General features: G+C 33.2%; 1 long non-coding RNA gene across 3 annotated transcripts; it reads left to right on the top strand.

Annotated features, from left to right (window-relative positions):
• The first annotated feature begins 9,722 nt into the window (after positions 1 to 9,722).
• On the top strand, positions 9,723 to 19,016 carry LOC110269980 (uncharacterized). 3 transcript variants are annotated; one of them, XR_002358867.2, is made up of 10 exons: positions 9,723 to 10,191; positions 11,131 to 11,745; positions 12,129 to 12,217; positions 12,308 to 12,354; positions 12,475 to 12,533; positions 13,289 to 13,378; positions 13,484 to 13,584; positions 13,705 to 13,832; positions 14,285 to 16,796; positions 18,421 to 19,016. It is a non-coding gene; the product is annotated as an uncharacterized LOC110269980 (long non-coding RNA). The 3 variants fall into 3 exon arrangements; XR_002358866.2 differs by having other exon boundaries at positions 18,430 to 19,016; XR_002358865.2 differs by having other exon boundaries at positions 14,285 to 19,016.
• Positions 19,017 to 22,568: the final 3,552 nt, after the last annotated feature.

The following is a 22,568-nucleotide window of genomic DNA, read 5'->3' on the forward strand; positions in this document are numbered from 1 at the left end:
AATATATGGATTAAAACCATTTTTACAATTTTTCTTTCGAAAGCCTCTGCTCCTAATAGAATTAAGATAATTCTTTCTTAGACTCTTTCATTTATGAGAACCTATTATTCTACATAATGAGAGTTTAGAGATCAACCATTTTGCATTGTGTGCATTGTGCATCCTGTTTTCTAGAAAAATAACTATTTATATTTCTTAAATGATTTATGCCTATGAAGTTCTCAAAAAACTTGCTTATGTGACTGATAAATCTGCTAGGAGAGCCCTTGAGCAATTATGTGGGTAAGAAGATGTAGTACTTCGTTGTACTTGATGTTCTATGCTCTTTTTCTTCTTTTTTTTTTTTCGTTGTACTTAGTGTTCTGTGCTCCTTTTTCTTTTTCATTTTTGTTGAAGTCATGTGCCTTCTCCTGCTTATTTGCTTTTCAATGAGTTGGGGTACTGATTTGTCTATGTATTATGACTTAATTTTTTTCATTTGAGGGATATAATTTTACTTTAAAATATCGGATTGCCATTGTTTAATTGAGTTCTTTGTTTATTACAGAGAATTTTGCACCACAATTCCTAATAATTTTGGATTCAGAAAAATTAAGCTCTCTCTCCCATACGTTTTTTTATCCACTTAGTCATTCATCGATTTATTTTATGGTTGAAATCATAATTGTGAATTTCTAACAACTGATAGTGGATTTTGTACACTCTATTCTCCAATTTGTTTTCTTTTATATTAATGGTATGTATCAATTGCTTTGCAACATTAGTATTTGATATTCTTCTTTCAATGGTTATGTTTTAGTTTGATGAGGTGGGTCTGGGTGGTGCAAAGTTTGAATATTTATAGTTTGGAGTGAATATTTATTTTTTTCTGCTTTAGCTTTCATTATTGTATATTCACGCTCTAACTACACATGCTATATTTTTCAGCTAATTTTTGTTGAGATATTGAATTTGTCTCTCTATTTTGAAAATTTTAGGTTTGGCAAATATATGCATTTAAACTATTTTTTCAATTTTTTTTGAAAGCCTCTGTTCCTATAGAATTAAGATAGTTCTTTCTTAGACTCTTTCATTTATGTGAACCTATTATTCTACATAATGAGAGTTTAGAAATTAACTATTTTGCATTGTGTATATTGTGCATCCTGTTTTTTAGAAAAATAGCTATTCATATTTCTTAAATGATGTAGAGCTATGAAGTTCTAAAAAAATTTGCTTATGTGATATATAATATTCTATGCTCTTTTGAACATCCATAATTGTATTTCTCTTATTATCATTATTATTTTGACTGCTGCTATATTAATGTTTATATTTATAATTTTACATGACTTTTGTGGCATTATGTAGCATGTGAGGTTGGTGACCGTGCCATTACAATGTTAGATTATCTTAATCATTGGAAAGGCTCTTTCTCTCTGGTGTGTGTTATTATCTATGACTATTAACAAGTTTTAGGATCAAACATATGGGACTATACTTGCCAAAGCATGTTTTTACACGCGAACAACTTTATGCAAGATTAAGGGTATTAGTTTAGAATAATTTATTCAAGGCAGAAGGTACAATCATAAATATTGTTTATAGAAAAATTTAGTTGATCATGTATAATTTTAAAATCTATTTAATATGTAATTTTAGATCTTTATATTCTTCTATAAATTTGTTACTTTTTTGTATGAATTATTTTTGGATACTTATTTACTTTAGTTTACAATTTTTCTATCATGTATTTATTGTAATTAAACATTAATCTTAATCTTAACTTATATGTTTTTACAATTTTATTAAAGGTAAATTAGATAATTTTATTCTTATGATCTAACTTAAAATAAAAAATTTATATTTAATTAGTTATTCTAAGGAATAAGTATTGTTTTGGTCCCTCACGTTGAGGGTCAGAATCGAAACCGTCCCCAACGTAATTTCCGATTTAGAATCATACTTAACATTTTTTTCGTATTAAAATCGTCCTTTTAATTTTTTTGGACAAAAATACCCTCACCACTACCAACACAATTACCTCCTCCACCAGTACCACCACCAACACCACCACCACCACTACCACAACCACAACCACAACCACCACCACAACCACCACCACAACCACCACCACAACCACCACCACCACCACCACCAACAACCACAACCACAACCACCACCACCACCACAACCACAAATACAAACACAACCACCACCAACCACCACCACCAAGAAAGCAGTAAACAATACCACAACCACAATCACAACCACAACCACCACCAATCACCACCACCACCACCACCAAGAAAACAGGAAACAACACCAAACAAAAATAGAAACAACACCAAACAGAAACAGAAAGCAAGAAAGCAGAAACAAGGCGTGAGGCGGAGGCGGCAGAAGCGAGGCAGAGGCGGCGACGTGAGGCGGAGAGGCGGAGGCGGTGAGGCGTGAGGTGGCAGAAGCGAGGCGGAGGCGGCGACGTGAGGCGGCGACTCGGAGGCGGCGAGGCGTGAAGCGGCAGAAGCGAGGCAGACTCCAACGGCAGTGGCTCGCCGTCCCCCTCCCTCCTTTCCCCTTCCCCCTCCTTCTCCCCCTCTCCCCTTCCCCCCACCCCACCCCTACCCAGCGTCCATTCCCCCTTCCCCCTTCGCGCCGCCGTCCCCCTCCCCCCTTTCCCCTTCCCCCTCCTCCTCCCCCTCTCCCCTTCCCCCCACCCCACCCCCACCCAACGTCCATTCCCCCTTCGCGCCGCCGTCCCCCTCCTCCTCCCCCTCTCCCCTTCCCCCCACCCCCACCCCCACCCCACCCCGCGTCCTTTCCCCCTTCCCCTTTACCGCCTTCTCCCCCTCCCACCTTCCCCTTTCTTCTTCTTCTCCGGCTTCTTCCACTTCCCCTCCTCCCTCTCTTCGCTGCCGGCGCCGTCCCCCCGCCGACCCCCCATCCCCCCTTCCCCTTCCCCCTTTCCCTCCCCTCCCCCTTCGTACCCTTTTCTTCCCCCGACCCCCACTAACGGGTTTTTTTTTTTTAATTTTATAATTTTTTTTATTATAGGGGTAGTTTAGGAATAAATTAAAAAATTTTATTAGAAATGACGATTTTAAATTCAAATACGACTTTATGGATGATTTTAAATCAAAATATACATTAGGGATGGGTTGACCCTCAACGTGAGGGACCAAAACAATACTTATCCCTTATTCTAACAATAGCTAAATATTAACTGATTTTTATTAAATTTTGCATACTCGCGCATCACACGGGACACTTCGCTAGTTTATTCTATAGTAATAATTTTAAAAAATTTAATTGTCTTATAATAAAATTTATTAAAAAGTTATTTGTCCAATATGCATATTCAAAATTTGATTAAAAGTGAAGGAGGGACCAATTTATTCTATGAGAATTAAGAACTTATAGTGAATAAAAATTTATTTGAGACCAAAATATCCAATCTAAAATTTTTTATGTTTGAATTTAGGTATTCATTCTTGTTTTATTAAATAAGTTTTCATAAGAGTAAATATTAATTACTAGATTGAGTTTTCATAAAGTTAATTATATTAAAAATATTTCATTAAACTTACCTTGCACAAATCTAATTAATGACTTTTATATTAACTATTAACTACTTAATATACTAAAATTGGGTTTTCCCCCAACTAATACAGGTGACGTGTCGATTCCTCGTGAGTCCGTTTTCCCTCCAAAATGCATGAAATTTTCCATTTATTCTATACCTTGCCGCATTGCATGGATAGCAGATGAAATTTTCCATCTATTATAAATCTACTTAATATACTAAAACTGGGTTTTCCCCCAACTAATAAAGATGAGGTGTCGATTTCTCGTGACTCCGTTTTCCGTCCAAAATTAATGCACTTTCTCTATTCTAAATTATTTTATAAAAAATATTATTATTATAATTAATATTTAATGAATAATACATAATTATACTAATTTAGAAACATATCTTCATTATAATTATATCAAATCAATATTTAATGCATTATTAAACTACTTATCAATTATCAATTAAAAATACTTTTAATCATTTTAATAATAATAATAATAATAATAATAATAATAATAATAATAATAATAATAATAATAATAATATACTCAATATACTAAAATTGGATTTTCCCCCAACTAATAGAAGTGAGGTGTTGATTCCTCATGAATGTATTTTTTCGCTAAAATGAATGCACAACTTTCTCTTCTAAGTTTATTTTGTAAAAATATCTTTATAAAAAGTATGCTATAACTACCATTTAATTAATAATACATAATTATACTAATTTAGAAAAATATATTTACTATATACAGTTATATAAAATTAATATTTAATACATTATTAATCTACTTATCAATTATCAATCGATAATATTTTTAATCATTTTAATTATATGATAATGGCACCTGTTATTAATAACCGATTTATATTTCTCTAAATAAATTTATTTTAAAAAATATCTTTATTATAACTATATTACAATATTACAATTAATATTTAATGAATAATGTATAAATATGCTAATTTAAGAAAGTATCTTTATTATCTATCTATTCTATTCTATTTTATCGAAAATGTTTGGTAACAAAAAAAATTAGCCAAAAACACCCATAATTCGCCTTATTTAGCATTCATTAATTGTTACGATAATTAATTAATACTAAATAAGGCAAGTTCTGGTTGGTTTTTTGGTCTACCTAGCATTACCCTATTTTATTATATAAAAATAAAATTTTTGCACTTAATGACGGAACTGATGTGGCACGCTCTTGAGATGTTTCCTGATCTATTTCACAATTAATATATACATTGTTCGTATATGTGGTTTATATGTTAATGTTTTTATTGATATATATATATATATATAATAAATTAGATGTGCATTTTTATATATGTATTTTATTTTATTCTACTTTAACAAAAAATTGAGACGTACATTTTTAATTATTGATAATTGATATCAATTAATTGATTGTATTAATTTGTAAGAAGAATAACGTATAATAAATGTTGTGAAATTAATTATAATAAATTAATAATTAATAAATAAAAAACTAGAAAGAACTTTTTTTTCATTGCTTTTTAATGGCTACACGTTTTTATAATTTCACTTTCTCTTTATCTCTTCTTTTCACATTTATTTCTTTTAATTTATCGAACTAAATTACTTATACTAATTATTTGTATTAACTAATTAAATACTTTTTAATGGGTTATTATAACCGTGCCTTTAGACCATAGGTATGACGTAATTAAGCTTATGATGTAATTAAGCTTACTCATTTATTATGCAAAATGAAAGAACTATTTTCTCTTCTAAATTTATTTTAGCAAAATACCTTTATTATAATTATATTACAATATTACAATTATATTATAATCAGCATTTTAATGAATAATGCATAATTATAATAATTAAATTAGAAAAATAAAATAAAGTCCAGTAATTTATGTTCTGACTGCACACGTGTGTAACATAACTTTTAAGAGTGAGTCACGTAGTAAATACGGTCGATGATTGTAAAACTGTATACTAACATTGATATAATATTATTTCAGGTATATATTTTGCAGGCATCAAAGAAAAGTGTTGAGTTATTTTTTGGCAGGTTTAAATTATTTATTGTTTATTAGAGAATTTTGTGCGTTAGAATTATCTAATAATTTATTATTTATTTTGAGCTGATTTTGATATGTTGTTACTTGACAATAAAGTAATATATAAAAATTGAGTAAATTACCAATTATGCCCCAAATTTGTAAAACGCTGACATAAAAAAAATCCTAATATTTGTTAACGACAATCATACCCTCGAAAAATTTAAGAACGCTACAAATCTACCCAACCGTAAGGAGAACCCTTCTCCGTTAAACGGAGATTGGTGATGTGGCAAACGAAATTTCAACGTGGCATCTGTATTAGGATCTCAATCCCTTGGCAAACGGAATTCACCAAGGACTTACAATCTTTTTTTGTTTCTGATTGACCAAAGGTAAGGAAGGAAACTCTAAGTCCCAGAATCTATAGTGGTAACTGGCACATGACTCCTCCCAAGAGAGATTTTCAAAATTAGAGCTTTTGAGATTAATTAGAATAAGATTTACTTGGAATTCAACCCAGTCCTTCTGAGCTAACTCTCAATAGGTGGTACTTGTGATCTACAATAAACTTTAGAATTAAGGTATTTAATCTTAATTTTCATTTATTTTGTGTGAGAATAGAACGAAAATTTTTGAATCAATTTTTGTATGTTCTTTTTTGAAGCCTTGATCTAATTAACAAAAATATTTTTTCTTTGTGCTATTTATTTGTTTTAGTAAATGAGTTTCAAACAAACTAATTATATTTACTTTCACCTAATTGAATTGGTTGATTTGAAATAGAATGTTTGGTTTGTTGCTTAACTTAAGATGCATGCAGTTACACATGTGTTGTGTTTATTTAAAAAATTCACTGATTTTATCATTCAAAATAAAGGGCTGACAATCTCCGAGTCTATACTGTTTCAAAGAAAATACTTACTAGCTGCTGCTGTCATTTGTCACCATTACTATGTGGTGTTTACTGTTGTTCTGTTACAGTATAATGATGACATATTGCAGCATTTGCACTCTATCTGAATCATATGTTTTACCAATTTCATAGGTTAGCTTTATTAGGTTTCTTTAGTACAGCTTTATTAGCTTCATTATATCATTGACATTCTCTTTTGTATTTACAAGAATGTGAGTCATAGTTCACTACTTAGGTTCTGTTTCATAGGTTTGTCAACTATAATGTAGGAGGTTAGGACAAGTGAGGTAGTTAATTTTTTTATAGATACATGTCAGAGTAGTTGAAGTAGTTAGGTAACCTTGGAAATTGTGTATCTAATATTATTGGTTAAGTAAATTATTTATTGAAATTTATTATTGTTATATTCTTAGGTTCTAAATTACAGGGTGGCCACGATATCTCATAAGATTTGAGGGTAGTTGAGGTAGTCGGTACTGTTTTATAGATGTGCAGTTATATTTCTCACATTAGGCTATGCTTTGGTTATAATCTTTCTCCTTTACAGAATTGAAAAAAGTTTGCATGTGAGTCACACGGAGTAAGTGATGTACATCTTTTAACTTGTGGCTCACTCTTCTTTTTCATTCTCCTTCAAATATCTTTTTTTCTGATTTTTTAATGATTTGCATTTCTAAATTCTGATTTTTCTTTTTTTATGTTGAGTTTTTTCTTAGGTGTTTAGAAGTTGAGCTATAACTTTTATCTCAATTCATGTCTTTATTTCTTAATTTTTGTGGCATTCAAAAAATTAACTATCAATGACAAAAACTTTAAATTTGTGTAATATTAGATACTAGATTCTTTTTTTTTCTTGGTTGTGCTGAATTCGTTTGAAATTTCTTTTGATTAAATTGGTATTAGTTATTAAACCGTCCTTCGAAAGCCATGGTTCAAGAATGATTGAATATGGTTTGATGTTTCCTAGGTTATTCTTTCTTGTTCACCCTGGTGCTTGGCTACTTGAATTTTCAATGCATTAGCTGAAGAAAAAGGTTTTGCTAACTAATGTTAACAATTAACATACAATTAAAGAAAGAATAGTGTAACTTAATTTTTTTTCTCTTTAATAAAGTCATTTAGTCTTGTGTATTTGTAGTGTGTATTTGATACTTTTAAGGCTTGCTTTAATTTATTAAATTTTAATGATCAGAAATTCAACAAAAATAAAAAAGAAGACAAAATTTGTGGATGAAATACTTAATTTTTAATGTGTGATGATGAATGTGAATTTTCGGAAGTACGAGTTTGTTGAGTCTTCCAATACAAATTAATTGAAATTGGACCTGTGTTAGAAATTAGGATTTTGTGAATAGTTCTTATATAAGATTGTGCGTGAGGATAGAAATAAGCAATAAAAAAATCTTTGATCTTAATATAAGCTCATTCACCTGTGCACCAAGTTTGATTCTCTGTATGTAATTTTTATTATGTTGTTATGAATTATGATGAAAAGTTTTGGTATCATCTTTAGATTTATTGTTCTTTCATGTGTGAATAATGATTATGGCCCCAATGTAAATATCCATTTTTTTATTTTGGATCTATGGGGTGAGTGATGTTCTACTACAAATGGGGGAAGGTTGATTTTTAAAGCATGTGTTTCCTATTTAACTTGTTTGAACAGTTTATCTCCGATAACTTCCATCTCTTGAGTAATTAACAAATGTTGTTTGTATACATTGGAACGAAATATTGGTGTTGCCATTTGTCAGTATAATTTTGTGTTCTCCATTAATTGATACTTATTTTGGTTCACTTGAATTTTAAAGTAACATTGCATGTTTGAGGGATTCACAATACAAGGTAATCCCTGTAAAATTGTATACTCAATGAAATATATGAGTAGATATTAATACTAAAGATTATTGTTCAGTTCTTTTGTATAAATGATATTTTTTTGCAGTGAATATTTTTATTTTTTAATGTTATTTAGGATGTTATTAATCAGAGTGTCAAATATTCACATAGCCCAAATGTTAAACATAGTAGTGACCTGTCTCCCAGAAATGAGCAACAACTTGCCATTCTGAAAGATTCAAATTATAATTTTGATGAGCATATGGACGAATATCGTGCTTGATGTTTAGTTTTTAGTTTTAATAGCTAGAATATAATTTTTATTTTGTGATCAGTCTGTGAAAAGAATTATTTAATTAATAGCTATTGAAAAAGAACCGAATGGTATGTAATAGTTAACGAGATATTTGGATAAAACTGTGTCATTGGGGATAAGTAAGTTATTGTGCAAATATATTAAGAAATTTTCTGATTTCGTCACAAAAGTTTTTAACCATTTATATGTTTTTAAATTTTAAATTATATTATTTTTTCACTCTTTTCACTCTAAATATGTTTAATCATCTTATATTTACATAGTAAATTTGTGACAATATTCACAAGTGTATAGTCATTATTATCAATTGTAATACTAAATTGAATATTCTATATTTTGATTAGAATCCAAGAATTAAAAGTAAAATTAACTGAAAGGAATCTATTTAAGGCCGTGCGAATGCGAATGCACGGGTTACCTACTAGTTTATATGAGTCCCGCTAGGGAGCCAATGGCTTACTAGGGATAATAAACACTCTAATACCATGTCTTGAAACCACTCATCCCATAAGCTTACGCGGATGGAAAAAGGCAACACTAATGGTTATATCTCTAATACTCCATAAACCTCCATAGTACAAATATTCCATTGGCTCCCCATATTTTTTCTTATCAATATTGCTGGTAAAATTACAAAAATATATATATATATATATATATATATATATATTTAGTAAGAAATTTTTAATGGACATAATGTTATGACTGGCATAATTTTTATTAAAATAATTTTTTTATAATAATAAATCAAATTACATATAAAAAAGAGGACCCACCCCTTTCTCTCACTCGTTCTCTGAAAAATCCGAGGTTCTGAAAACCAGACTGGACCGGCCGGTTTGATCAGATTAATCGGAAATCAGTTATTTAGCCGGTCCGGTTAGTCTCTAAAATCGTTCTGCAAAAAACCAGTTTAAAAACCGGATGAATCGGAGGTTAACCAGCAAACCGAGCGGGTTTTTTCAAGTTCTGGTTGGCTGATCCAACAATCAAAACGGCGCCGTTTTGATTCCAGATAAAAAACAAAAAACCAATGCTGAGTTATCCCCCTTTCTTTCGCTAACAAACACACCCTCACCAACCCTAGATTCTCCTAAACGGCGAAACCCTATTAGAGCCACCATCACCATCCCCCCTTTCATTCTGCTCTTCTCCTCGCGTCGCCAGAAGCTAAGGTCGGTTCGGGGCTGTTGTTGGCATCGCCGTTTTTCTGTCCGAGCTCTCTTTGTCGCTGCTTCTTTGCTCTTCACCGCTGGTCGTTGTCGCTTCTCCACTCCTCGCCGTAGGTCGTCACTGCTTCTCCCCTCCTTGCCGTGTCATTTCTTCTTCTCACCTCCTCGTCGTTTTTGGCTGTGGCCCCTTCTCGTCTCCCCGCCAGTCTTGTCGTCACTGCCTCTCTGCTCCGCACCGTGTCTCACTGTCGTCGCTTCTCTGTTTCACGTTACCAAAATTCCCAATTTGAATTTCTCTATCTCGCTGGCTCTATGCTGTCTTTTCCTCTCCTTCGCTGGCAATCCAGATAACGTAAAACCTCCCCTTTATCCTCTTCAATAATGTTCAATTTGTTGTAATTGTATTACATTGTTTTCTTCTTTATTTTTTTCTGAATATACATATGATAAATTATTGGTGATTCTGCTGAGTTTTGAGATATTCATTTTCTGAAGTTTTATTTGAATTCAGTCAGTTGATGTTGAATTAATTCTGCTAAGATTGAGTTATAAATTTACTTTTTTAAGTTTAATTTATTAATTATGCTGAGATTTTATTTGCTGAGATTGATATTGAATTAATTCTACTGAGATTGGGTTGTAAATCCAATCTGTTTTTCTTGTTATTTTGGTAAATTGTTATTTTGCTGTCATTGATTCAAAAGAGAAACATTGTTACAATTCTGCATTGGATTTAATATATGGCTTTAAAATAAGGGTTGGATGAAGTTCAGATAAGGAGATAGTTTATTCATGGGAAAAGAGAATGAAGTTAAGAAGTAAAGAACAAAAAGATTACCTAATTTATGAAAATGGAAAATTCAGGAATGGAAACCTAATTTATAAAGGTTATTCATGCTTTTATATTGTGTTTTTTTTTGTTTAGTTAATTTAATTGTTCAGTTTTTGTGTATTCTGAGCTTCTTACTGTGCTGTGGAATTGCTTCTTCTTTTTCAAATTGAAAACTATACTGATTTCTTTTTCTCCCTGCACCATACTAAAATTTGTGGCCTCAAATTTAGGTAGCCTATAATGGATCATTATCTTCTGTTATATCTGGAACTGATATTGTTTGACCAAGCTTAGAAGTTGCTAATGTGTTATATATACATGAAGATTGACAAACTTAAATGAAAGAACCAAGCTTCGACCAATTTTAATTCATACAATGCTTTAATTGCTCTGTACCTTATCTCACAATATATGCCGCTTTGAATTTTTAATAATTTTATGTTATATTTAACTAAACAGGTTCAACCACGGTTCGACCTCGGTTGAACCATTGAACCAATGAACCAGTTACTTGACCAGTTTATTGACCGGTCCGGTTCTCGCAACCTTGGAAAAACCTAACCCTAAACCATCACTTATCCCACTCCTCATCGAAATCCAAAACCCTACCAATCATCACTTTTCCCAATCAACGCCAATCCCCTTCTCCAGTATCCAAACCATCGCCGTCGCCGGTATCGCCGATTCCGCCGGGAAAGTTCCACCGGATATCGCGGGATTCGAGGTTGTGCTGGAGTCGTGGCTTACCGACCGCCGAGGAAGGTGGCGAGGATCGTTGCTCCTCCAGAGGCCAGCGGGAGCGACAGCCCTCTCGCTTTGGTCAGGACCGTGGAGAGGACACCGCCAGCGAAGGCCTATGCGTCGCCGGAGTCTTACCTGTCGCCGGCGATTGGGAAATTGCCGGGGCAAGAGGTGAGCGGGAGCTGCAAGGAGTTGTCGCCACAGTGTTTTGGCGGCGGCGGAAGGAGGAGCGAGAAGGTAGATGAGGAGAAGGAGAATGGCATGTGGCATGGCTTGTCTGGAAGGTTTCCTTCGGTTTCTTTGTTCAATGAGTACCAAAATGCGGCTATGGCGGTAATTATTCTATTTTATTTTTTTCTATGATTGGTTCTAGGTTCAGCTTTTTACTTGTTTTTTTCTGTTTAAGCTGAATTTGAATAATGAGCGGTGGAACAAATGATGGCTTTGTGACTTGATTTTGAAGTTGCTGTTTGATTTACGAGAGAGAATAGAAGGGATACTAAGGAGCATAGAATTTGCATTTAAAAGGAGGTTTTACGAGCATCATTGTTAGTAGAGTAATTTTTTGGATAGTGTGTTAGTATAGTTGTGTTGCATAATTGAACAAGAATTATATTTTCTTATTTATTACATGATCCAAAAATATGATTTATCATCTCAGATTATCTGTTTTATTAGTACTTCATATGTTATATTTCCAATTTTTTGAAAAACAGAATATTTGATAGCTGATGATTTCTCTGCTGAACTAGCTGATGGACTGGCCTATGTAGCTGGTCATGACGAAGAATCCACACCTGTTTTGGTAATCTCACTACTTCATTTATCTGACTTGGATTGGTTTGAATTGTTTAATTTATTCTTTATTTTTAACTGAGAGTGGTGGTGGTGACAGATTTTCCGGATGAAACAAGACTATACCAAGTTACATTCTCAAAAACTGTAAGTTACCAAACACGAGAACAATTCTTTTTTACTATTCTTGATATCTTACTGCTAGCTTTTAATTTTATATATTTTTTTGAACTTATGTTGACCCGTTTGCTGGTATTCACAATGAAGGTAGCAATTTCAACGATGCCAAAAAAACGTAGAAGAATTTGTGATGCTTTTCGACGCAAGTAAGTAGTAGTATAGGTATAATGCACATTGGTCAGTCACATTTCCCAAAATCCGTGTATTGCCCTTTGAAGCTAACATTAATTAATGAGAAAGAAACAAACAGAGGAGTAAAAGGGGAAATGAGATCAGGGGGGTGAAACAGAAAAGATTGAGGGATCAGAATCAATAAATGAGACAGCAGGGGATACAATGAATCCTGGCAGGGCCTGAATCGGTTGCATATAGTGTCCGGAGTGCCCCTTATTAGTTGCCATGTTTACTGCTAAAGGGTATTATCGGGAATAGGAGTTGTTATTAATATTCTCTATATTGTTCTATTTCAATCAATCTTTATTGTTTCCTTAAATAATGCTTTAGTGTAGTGAGTGTGGTGAATTTGTGATCCTCCTCTTCAGCTTGCACTAAAGGTTTCAACTTTCTTGCCACCCTTTACAAATTCAGGCTCTACAAATATCAGAAATTGGCTTGGCTTAACAGGATACCCCTTTCAATATCCCTCATTGCATTGCTTGCCACACTAAACAAGTTCCTAGGAGGAATGTCCAAGATCAGTTTTTTGTGATTCTCTGATTAATTATTTCTTTTATCTCATACTCTATATGATTTGTTACACCCTTTTGTGTTGGTATACGCTTTACTATAATAGTATAACTATTGTTGAGTTTCTGTTTTTTTTATTCTAAGTAATGTATCACTATGAAAATCTGAGTCATACTTTTCAGCTGATATCCTATTCACAATTTCTATTTCTCAGGTGGCCTCATATTATTGTTCCAACCTTTAAAGTTACTGCGGAGGAATGTTTGCAGAAGATCCAGATTGGGGAATAAATATCACTAGTCAGGTTTGTCCTTGCAGCAATAAATTTCTTTTAATTTTCCTAAAATAGAGAAAAGAAGACAAAAGAAAATGCTTTATGTCATTCTTACATTGTTCTAAATTTTGGAAGACCTGAAGCTTTCATGGCCGCTGTCGACAAGGGAGGCTATAGTGCACGATTATTTGTTTGAGTACTATCAAGATGACTTGGTCGTTGTTCTTTTGAATTCGGTATGCGTCTCATTCTTTCTTTGTTTCTTCTTTTGTCTTTTCTTTAAGGAAGTTAATTCCAATGTAGATCCAAGTTTCAAGAAATTTATGCTAAATGCTTATTGCTTAATTTGCTTTCAGGTTTCTGACTCAAAAAGCATCACTGGCTTCAACAGTGATGTAATTCCTGATGCCAAGGATGCGGTGAGAAGTGATGTGGTTGGAGGCTTCGCTTTGCAGAAGGTGACACCAGAAAGAAGTTACTTTTGGTGAGTTTTTAGTCAGTACTTAAGAAGTTACTCCAATGGAGGAAGCAAAAAACTTGGAAATTTTTTCTTTGTACCTGCATTCCATATGCTTAAGGTTTCTTTCTCTATGAAGCCTTCTGAAGTAGGTAATTGTGCTCATAGATTTTAGTAAAGAACTGCACTAAACTGCACAAATGCATTTTCATTGGTTCTCATGAGTGTTCAATCATCTAAAAAGTTCTAGTAAAAGTATGCGAGGGGGCATAGGAAAAAGAGAAAACATAGGATTACCCTCACACTCAATCTCCATAATGCTATAGCTGAATGGGATGGTAGGATTTTGCAGAATCGTTCTTAGTTGATGCTTGAGGTTTCTCTTTACCAATAATCTTTTTCTTCTTTTTTACCTGTATAATATTCTGTATGAAACAGCTTGCGTTGCTCTATGGCTTATATAAATGTTTTCGATTTAGATTGAAGGAAAAAGTAGTTGAGGCACAGTCCAACTTGGAGCGACAATTGGAGTTAATAGGGACTCATCGACAGTTATTGTTGAATTCTCTGCATTTACTGTTTGTAACCGAATGAATATGGGGTAAGGTGGGTTTTGTAACTAGCCTAGTTTAAAAGTGAGTGAGAAAGAGGGAGCATTCTGTTATGAGAGATAGGTGGGAACTATAAAGGGCTGTGGAAAGTAGTGAGAGGGCATTGGGAAGAAGAGAGAAAAGATATGATTACCCTCACACTCAATCTCGGTAATGCTATAACTGAATGGGGTGGTAGGATTTTGCAGAATCGTTCTTAGTTGATGCTTGAGGTTTCTCTCTACCGATAATCTTTTTCTTTTTCTTCTTTTTTTTCCTGTATAATATTCTACATGAAATAGCTTACGTTGCTCTATGGCTTATATAGATTAGTTGAGGCACAGTCCAACTTGGAGCTGCAATTGGAAATCCCAATTTTTATCCTTCGTGTAAATAACCTTGATTTTGAACAGGATCTTAATTTTGTCTGTGATTTTTTTCTAATGATATATGGAAATCTTAATTTTAGACTACTTATCCAAAGTACTTCTGCAGTCTAATGGTATATCTATTTAGCTTTTTCGTTTCTTTAATTTCTGTTTGTGTGGTTGACATCTTTATTGTGTGTGTAGAATCTTCAATTATTTTTAATGATTTTAACTTTTCAGGTATGTGTGCTGCGTATACTTGAGTGGGTGCGTGCGAGTCAACAATTCTCGTAAAAGTGTCTGCGAAAGAACCATCGGAGTAAGATGTTTTCACCTTGGAGGGAAGGGAGCTCGCGGACTTGATGATTAAAAAAGAGCCTGAAAAGTTCGATATTTTTTATGCCATGCGGCAATTATGCAATCATGGCATAAATAAATATCGATATTGAGTTTCGATAGGCACGTTTAAGATTAAGGTTATACGATTATTGAGAATGGATAATAATTATGAGGAAGTGAAAGAATACATGAGGGTGAATGGATGTGTTTTTGGAGCTATATGGTTGAAGAGAAGGGATTTATGAATTATGATGGTATGACATGTTACATTGCTCGTGGAGAAGACTTTGAACCACACGCAGTTCTACTAGTTGGGTTCGACGAATCTTTCTGGCATTTCATGAATAACCATGGATCCGATTTTGGAGATAGATAAAGCTTATGAACGACAAAATCCTTCCTTATCTCCAAAATCGGATCCATGGTTATTTATGAAATGCCAGAATTTTCCAGATTCGTCGAGCTCAACTAGTAGAACTGCGTGTGGTTCAAAGTCTAGTCTTCTCCACGAGCAATGTAACATGTCATATCATCATAATTCATAAATTCATTCTCTTCAACCATGATAGCTCCAAAAACACCTCCATTCACCCTCATGTATTCTTTCACTTCCTCATAATTATTATTCATTCTCAATAACCGTATAGCCTTAATCTTAAACGTGCCTATCGGAACTCCATCTTGGTATTTATTTATGCCATGATTGCTTAATTGCCGCATGACATAAAAAATATCGAACTTTTCAGTCTCATTTTTAATCATCAAGTCCGCGAGCTCCCTTCCCTCCAAGGTGAAAACATCTCGCTCCGATGGTTCTTTCGCACTCTTTTATGAGAATTGTTGACTCGCACGCAGCCACTAAAGTATACGCAGCACACATACCTGAAAAGTTAAAATCATTAAAAATAATTAAAGATTTTACATACAAAATAAAAGTGTCAATCACACAAATAGAAATTAAAACAAAAAGCTAAATAAATTTACCATTAGACTGCAGAGGTATTTTGGATAAGTGGTCTAAGATTAAGGTTTTCATATCATTAGAAAAAAATCACGGACAAAATTAACAACAGCCTGTTCAAACATAATCAAGATTATTTATACGAAGGATAAAAATTGGGATTTCCAATTGCCGCTCCAAGTTAGACTGTGTCTTAACTAAGAACGATTCTATAAAATCTTACCATCCCATTCAGCTATAGCATTATAGAGATTGAATGTGAAGGTAATCCTATCTTTTCTCTTTTTCGCATGCCCCTGACTACTTCCCACAGCCCTTTATAGTTCCCACTTTCCACTTATCTCTTGTAACAGAAGGTTCCTCTCTCTCACTCACTTTCCAACTAGGCAAGATAGTTACAAAACCCACCTTACCCCATATTCACTCAACTACAATTACGTCCCTAATTTCCATTTTACCCACTTGAGCAATATAGATTGCAACCTAGTCGTTGTAGCCCTCTTTGATGAGAATTTCAAGAGGTATGCATCACGGTTTTCCCAAAATAAGCTTTGAATCTTGACTAACTGCTTATTTGGTTCATTCCAAATTGCTTCTACAATACCTCACTATTAGATCAGATGTAGAATTCCAACTAGGCTAGTTACAAAACCAACCTTATCCCATTTTCACTCACTTACAAATAGTAGATGCAGACAATTCAACAATACTTGGTCGATACCGACTTCTGTGGGTTAGTTATTTTTTTCTCAACACCAATGTTTAATTTTTTTTGTTAAATTAGTTGTTGCATTTGCATGTTTGATTGCATGTTTGTTTGATTTTGTGCATATTTTATCGCTACTTGGTTGAAGTAATATTTTCTTCAAGAAATTAGTACATTTCACTAACTTGAATTAAAATTTTTATTGAACTTGTTTGAAGAAATATTATATTGGAACATGGTTTAGAGCTCGAACACACAAAACCAGTGAGATTTTAAGCCTATTCGATTGGTTGCATTTTATCAACCAATATTCTATTTTGGTGTGTGTTGTTCTCTCTAAAATTGTGATCTTTGTCTTGCTTAATTCTATATTTTCATTATTTGGTGTATGCATACACTTATATGATTGAGGCCTTGTTTCATTGAGCTTACATACCCATATGGTCTTAACCTTTTCATTATCCTTTGTAAATCATTGTTGAGCCTTTTAACCCTATTTATTTTTTATTTTAGCTCATCACTAACTCTAAACGAAAAACAATAATGTCCCTAATTTGAATCCTTGATTAGCTTAGACTAGTGAGAGTGCTCATGATTTAAGTGTGGGAAAATTGGATTTGGAAACATTTGGTTTTATAATTGGGTGTTGTATATTTTTGTGAAAATGTGCAAAACAATAAGTTGAACATATATTTTTGCATTCAATATCTTTGTTCTATGCATTGAGAAAAACAAAAAGAAAAGAAAAAATAATAAAAAAAAGAAAAGAAAAAAAAAGAGCAAATAATAAAAGAGGACAAAATGTCCAAAAGTAGATGGTGATAGCAATGCATATGTACTGTACTCGAAATTAGGATGCATGAATATGTGGAAAACATGGTTAATGGATAGTTAGGTTTTGTATTTTGATTACATGGATTGTCCTAAGTTAGGTGGGAAGTTTGGGTTAATTAAGGATTCAGATCTTAGTCCACTTGGCCAAATACAATCCTACCTTGACCCTAATCCCAACCTCTTTACAACCCTTAAAAGACTTCTTGATATGTGTATTTGTGCATCAAATTATTTGTTGATTGGTAGAAGAAGAGCAAGCCTTAGAAAGCAAGGTTAGTAGAGAATTGAGAGAATCGAACCTTAAACACATGAGTGATTAGAGTGTATACACTTCCGGTGAGGGTTCGATGCTCAATTCTTTGTTCCCGGCTTTCATGAGCTATTTTCTTCTGCAAGTTTACTTGTACTTTATTTTGTGGTTTGAATTAGTGGAATCCAGTTTATGTTTGTCTTGGAGAATTTGTTTACTTTTAACCAAGTAGATAGAAGTATTTTTGCATGTAGTTGCATTCATATAGATAGGTCGCATTTCATAAGTTTCACCATTTCTCTTCACTCTTTTGGTTCTCTTGAGTTTAGCATGAGGATATGCTAATGTTTAAGTGTGAGGAGATTGATAAACCCCATTTTTAGGGTTTATCTTGTACTTAATTTAGTAGATTTTATTCACTAAACTCATAGTTATTCATATAATTCGCATATTTTACATTTTTTCTTTCTAATTTTGTGCTATGATTGAAAACATGCTACTTGGCCTTAAATTTGCTAATTTTGATCCTCTCTTATTACCATTTGATGCCGTGATATATTTGTTAAGTGTTTTCAGGATTTATAAGGTAGGAATGACTTAGAGGATAGAAAGGAAACATGCAAAAGTGGAAGGAATACAAGAAATTGAAGGAATTGCTAAGTTGTCAAGCCTGACCTCTTCGTACTAAATCGATGATAACTTGAGCTACAGAGGTTCGAATGAGGCGGTTCCAGTTGCGTTGGAAAGCTAACATCTGGAGTTTCAAAATGATATGCAATTTGCCATAGTTGCCATGCAGTTAGGCGACGCGTACGCATGAGCGACGTGTACGCGTGACAGAGCCACGTGCTGCACATATCAGAAAATGTTGGGGGCGATTTCTGGGCTCTTTTTGGCCCAGTTCCAAGCCCGAAAACACAGAATAGAGGCTGCAGAGTGGGAAAAACGTACATTCAACAATTCATTTATATAATTTTTAGGTTTTAGATGTAGTTTTCTAGAGAGAGACTCTCTTATCTGTCTAGGTTTTAGGATTTTAGGTCTAGCTTTTCTTAATCTCAGATTTTTACTTTGTTTTAATTTAGTTTTTTTCTACTCTTATTTATTCTAGCACTTTAGTTCCTTTTCTCTTGGTGATTTATTTATTTATTCACTTTTTTTTATGAATTCTCATGTTTGATTTTATTTTTTATTTAATGAAATTTGAGGTATTTCATATGTGATTGTTTTCTTCAATTTGTGTTATTGATACTTGCAATTAGTTGTTTGGATTTTATTATCTCTTATTGCTTTTCTATATTTTTATGTTGTGCCTTTCAAGTGTTTGATAAAATGCTTGGAAGGATGCTAGAGTAGGTTTTTCTCCTCTTGGCTTTGGTTGAGTAATTGGAGACTCTTGAATTATCAAACTCATTTGTTGATTGATAATTAGAAGTTATTAATTCATTTGAATTCCACTAAAGCTAATCTTTCTTTAGGAGTTGACTAGGATTTGAGGAATCAAATTGATTTATCCACTTGACTTTCCTTCATAGCTAGAGGTTGACTAAGTGGGAGCAATAGACAGTTGTTATGTTACAATTGAGGAGGATAATGAGGATATGACTTCTAGTTCTCATACCTTATCAAGAGCTTTTATCATTTGAATTTTTGTTTACTTTCTTGTTATTTACTTTTCATGTTCCTTATTTGAAAAACCCAAAAAGATACAATCTCATAACCAATTATAAGTAACATACTTCCTTGCAATTCTTTGAGAGACGACTCGAGGTTTAATACTTCGGTTAATTTTATTGGGTTTGCTTAAGTGACAAACAAATTACATATGATTGAGGCTTAATTGTCGATTTAGATCTATATTTACAAGGCGTTTATTTTGGGAATTCTTTACCGGCGATTTTTTCCCATTGCCTTCAACCTATATCAAAAACATTTTATATAAGTCACAGAGCAACGTAAACTGTTTCATGTAGGATATTATAGAGAAAAAAAAAGAAGAAAAAGAAAAAGATTATTGGTAGAGAGAAACCTCAAGCATCAACTGAGAACGATTCTGGTATCCTATGTCTTAAGGATTACATAGGTCTCTCCTCTCTGCTAGGGCTTGAAGCTTTTTTATCCTTGTGTCGTTTTAGAGGGAGGCTGCCGCCGCCACCGCTAACCTGGTAAGATGGTGGCCTCCCTCTCCTCTCTCTTTCTTCTTACTCTATTTCTCCCTTTTTTCTTCTTCTTTTAGTTTCTTTTCGTTTTCTTTTTTAACTCTGTTTCTCTTTGCACCTACCTTTTTTTTCCCCAATTTTTTCTCTTCTTTCATTTCCTATCCCTCCTTTCTTTATCTCCATTGCTTCTTCCCCCACGCTTTCTTGTTTATCTTTTATTTTATTTTAGTTTCTGTTTTTTTAATATTCTTATGTGGTGTATTTTCTCCCTTTTTGTGGTGATTTATTGTCCTCCCTTTATGGGTAGTATGGGTACGTTGGTACAGATCTATCATCTCTTGGAGTATACACTGAAGTTTACTTGTTGTTCGTGGAAATATCTTTAGACTAGAGGAGGATTCGGTTTTAAGCAGAGAAGAACATATTTTTCAATATGTTGCATCACTTTTAGTGTTGATTTAGAAATCATAGAGATTTAGATTTGTCTATGTTTTTACTGGTTAAGATTCTCTGTAATCGAACGTTGGGCTTACTTTCAGTTTCTAGTTCAGCATAGAATTTATCTAATCATCTTCTCTAATTTTAGATCTAATTTATTTTTGTTATTTGTAAGTGCTGTTTAGCTTTCCTTTAGATGATATATTTTCTGTCAAAAAAAAAAAGAAAAGATTACACAAGTTAAACATATCATAAAAAAAATTTAATATTATTTATTATTTTTATATATTGAAATTATATAAAAAAAATTATTTTGTAATAAATAATATTAAAATAATTCTTTTTATAATATGCTTAATCTATACCTTTAAAATATAAAATAGTAAATTTTTTATCATAACGAGTGTTTTGACTTTTGATGTGTTATTTAGTATTTACTTAGTCACGAAAAAAAAAATAGTATTTACTTATTTTTGTTACTTTTGAATTGAGCTCATATATTATTCACTAACTAGTAATTATGTTTTTTTAGCTTTTCTCCTACTAACGCATCAAATTTCCTTGTCCTTCTAAGGCATCAATCGTGGCAATGTTAAGTTCATTATTCTAATAATTTATTAAGAGTTTTGAGTTCTATAAATAAAATTACACATTTCTAATAGTTTTGTCGAATAAATCTAATTTTATACCAAATTAATTTATATTTTTCATAGTTAAAGTTGTTACTATTTAAAATTTTTATAATTAAAAACAATATTTTAACACAAATAAAAACATTCTGGATTAATCAAGACTAACAATCAATCATACTCATATGCGGCTTTCTGTCACGGTTTTGAACACACTCCAACACTATCGTACCAGCATTTGGACTTATTTAACCTCTTGAGTTAAGACCAAGTCAGCCTAACCCTCAATACTTAGCAAGAAAGCTAAGAACACAAGAGAAATGAAGCTTTGGTGGAAATAACACTTTATTACTCAAGTGTTTTATTACAAATGACTCACACATAACTCACACACACAAACTTTAACTCTCACCCCTATTTATAGCCATCTACCACCTCAATAGATGGTTAGGATTGAATCTAATCAACAGTCTAGATTAATCATCTAGAACCTTCATTACAAATATCCATCATTCCACAACTATCTAAATACTTCTAGATTATTCTGTACTACTCTTCATAGTTTTATATACATCTACACTCTTCTAGAATACTCTATGACCTTCCATAGTCTTCTAGAACCTTCTAGAGTATTCCGGGATCTTCTAAGACATTCTAGAACATTTCGGAATCATCTAGAGCATTCTCAAACACTCTAGAAAATTATACAAACACTGTTAAATCTAACCTTCTAAAATTTACCGTGACATTCTCCCCCACCTAATGCGCAAACATCCTCGTTGCATTCTGTTCATGATAGCGCTCTAGGTGTTCTTGGAATTGCCACAGATCTTCACGAGTTTCCCAACTACCTTCAGTTATCGGGAGCCCTTTCTACTTGATCAAGTATTAGATACTTCGTGGTACTCCTCTTCGTCGCACGACGCGATTAGCTAAGATCTCTTCGATTTCTTTATCAAAGGATCTAATCACCACATGCGGAGCACGACTTGAGTCACCTCTACTCGGTTCATCTTGGTCTTCATGATATGGTTTAAGCATACTCACATGGAAGACTGGGTGGATCTTCATAGAGGGAGGGAGTTGTATTTTGTAAGCAACCTCTCCAACACGTCCAATAATCTCAAATGGCCCTTCGTATTTGCGGATTAAGCCCTTATGAACCTTGCGAAAGGTTTTGAATTGTTGTGGAAGAAGTTTAATCATTACCTTGTCTCCCACTTTATAGCTTGCATGCCTCATCTTCTTATCTGCCCATTTCTTCATCCTCTTTGCATCTTTGTCAAGGTAAGAACGAGTGACATCTGCTTGTTCTTCCCAAGACTTAATCATATGATAAGCTCCAGGGCTCTTCCCTGAGCAAGAAGAAGAAAGAGAGTGAGGTGTAAGCGGCTGTTGTCCAGTCACAATCTCGAATGGACTCTTCCTTGTAGACTCACTCCTTTGCACACTCCTTTGTAGATTGTATGAGAATTGAGCAATGTCAAGG

The sequence above is a fragment of the Arachis ipaensis genome, chromosome B1 (assembly GCF_059453495.1).
Source record: "Arachis ipaensis isolate K30076 ecotype BB chromosome B1, ASM5945349v1, whole genome shotgun sequence".
Classification (NCBI taxonomy): domain Eukaryota; kingdom Viridiplantae; phylum Streptophyta; class Magnoliopsida; order Fabales; family Fabaceae; genus Arachis; species Arachis ipaensis.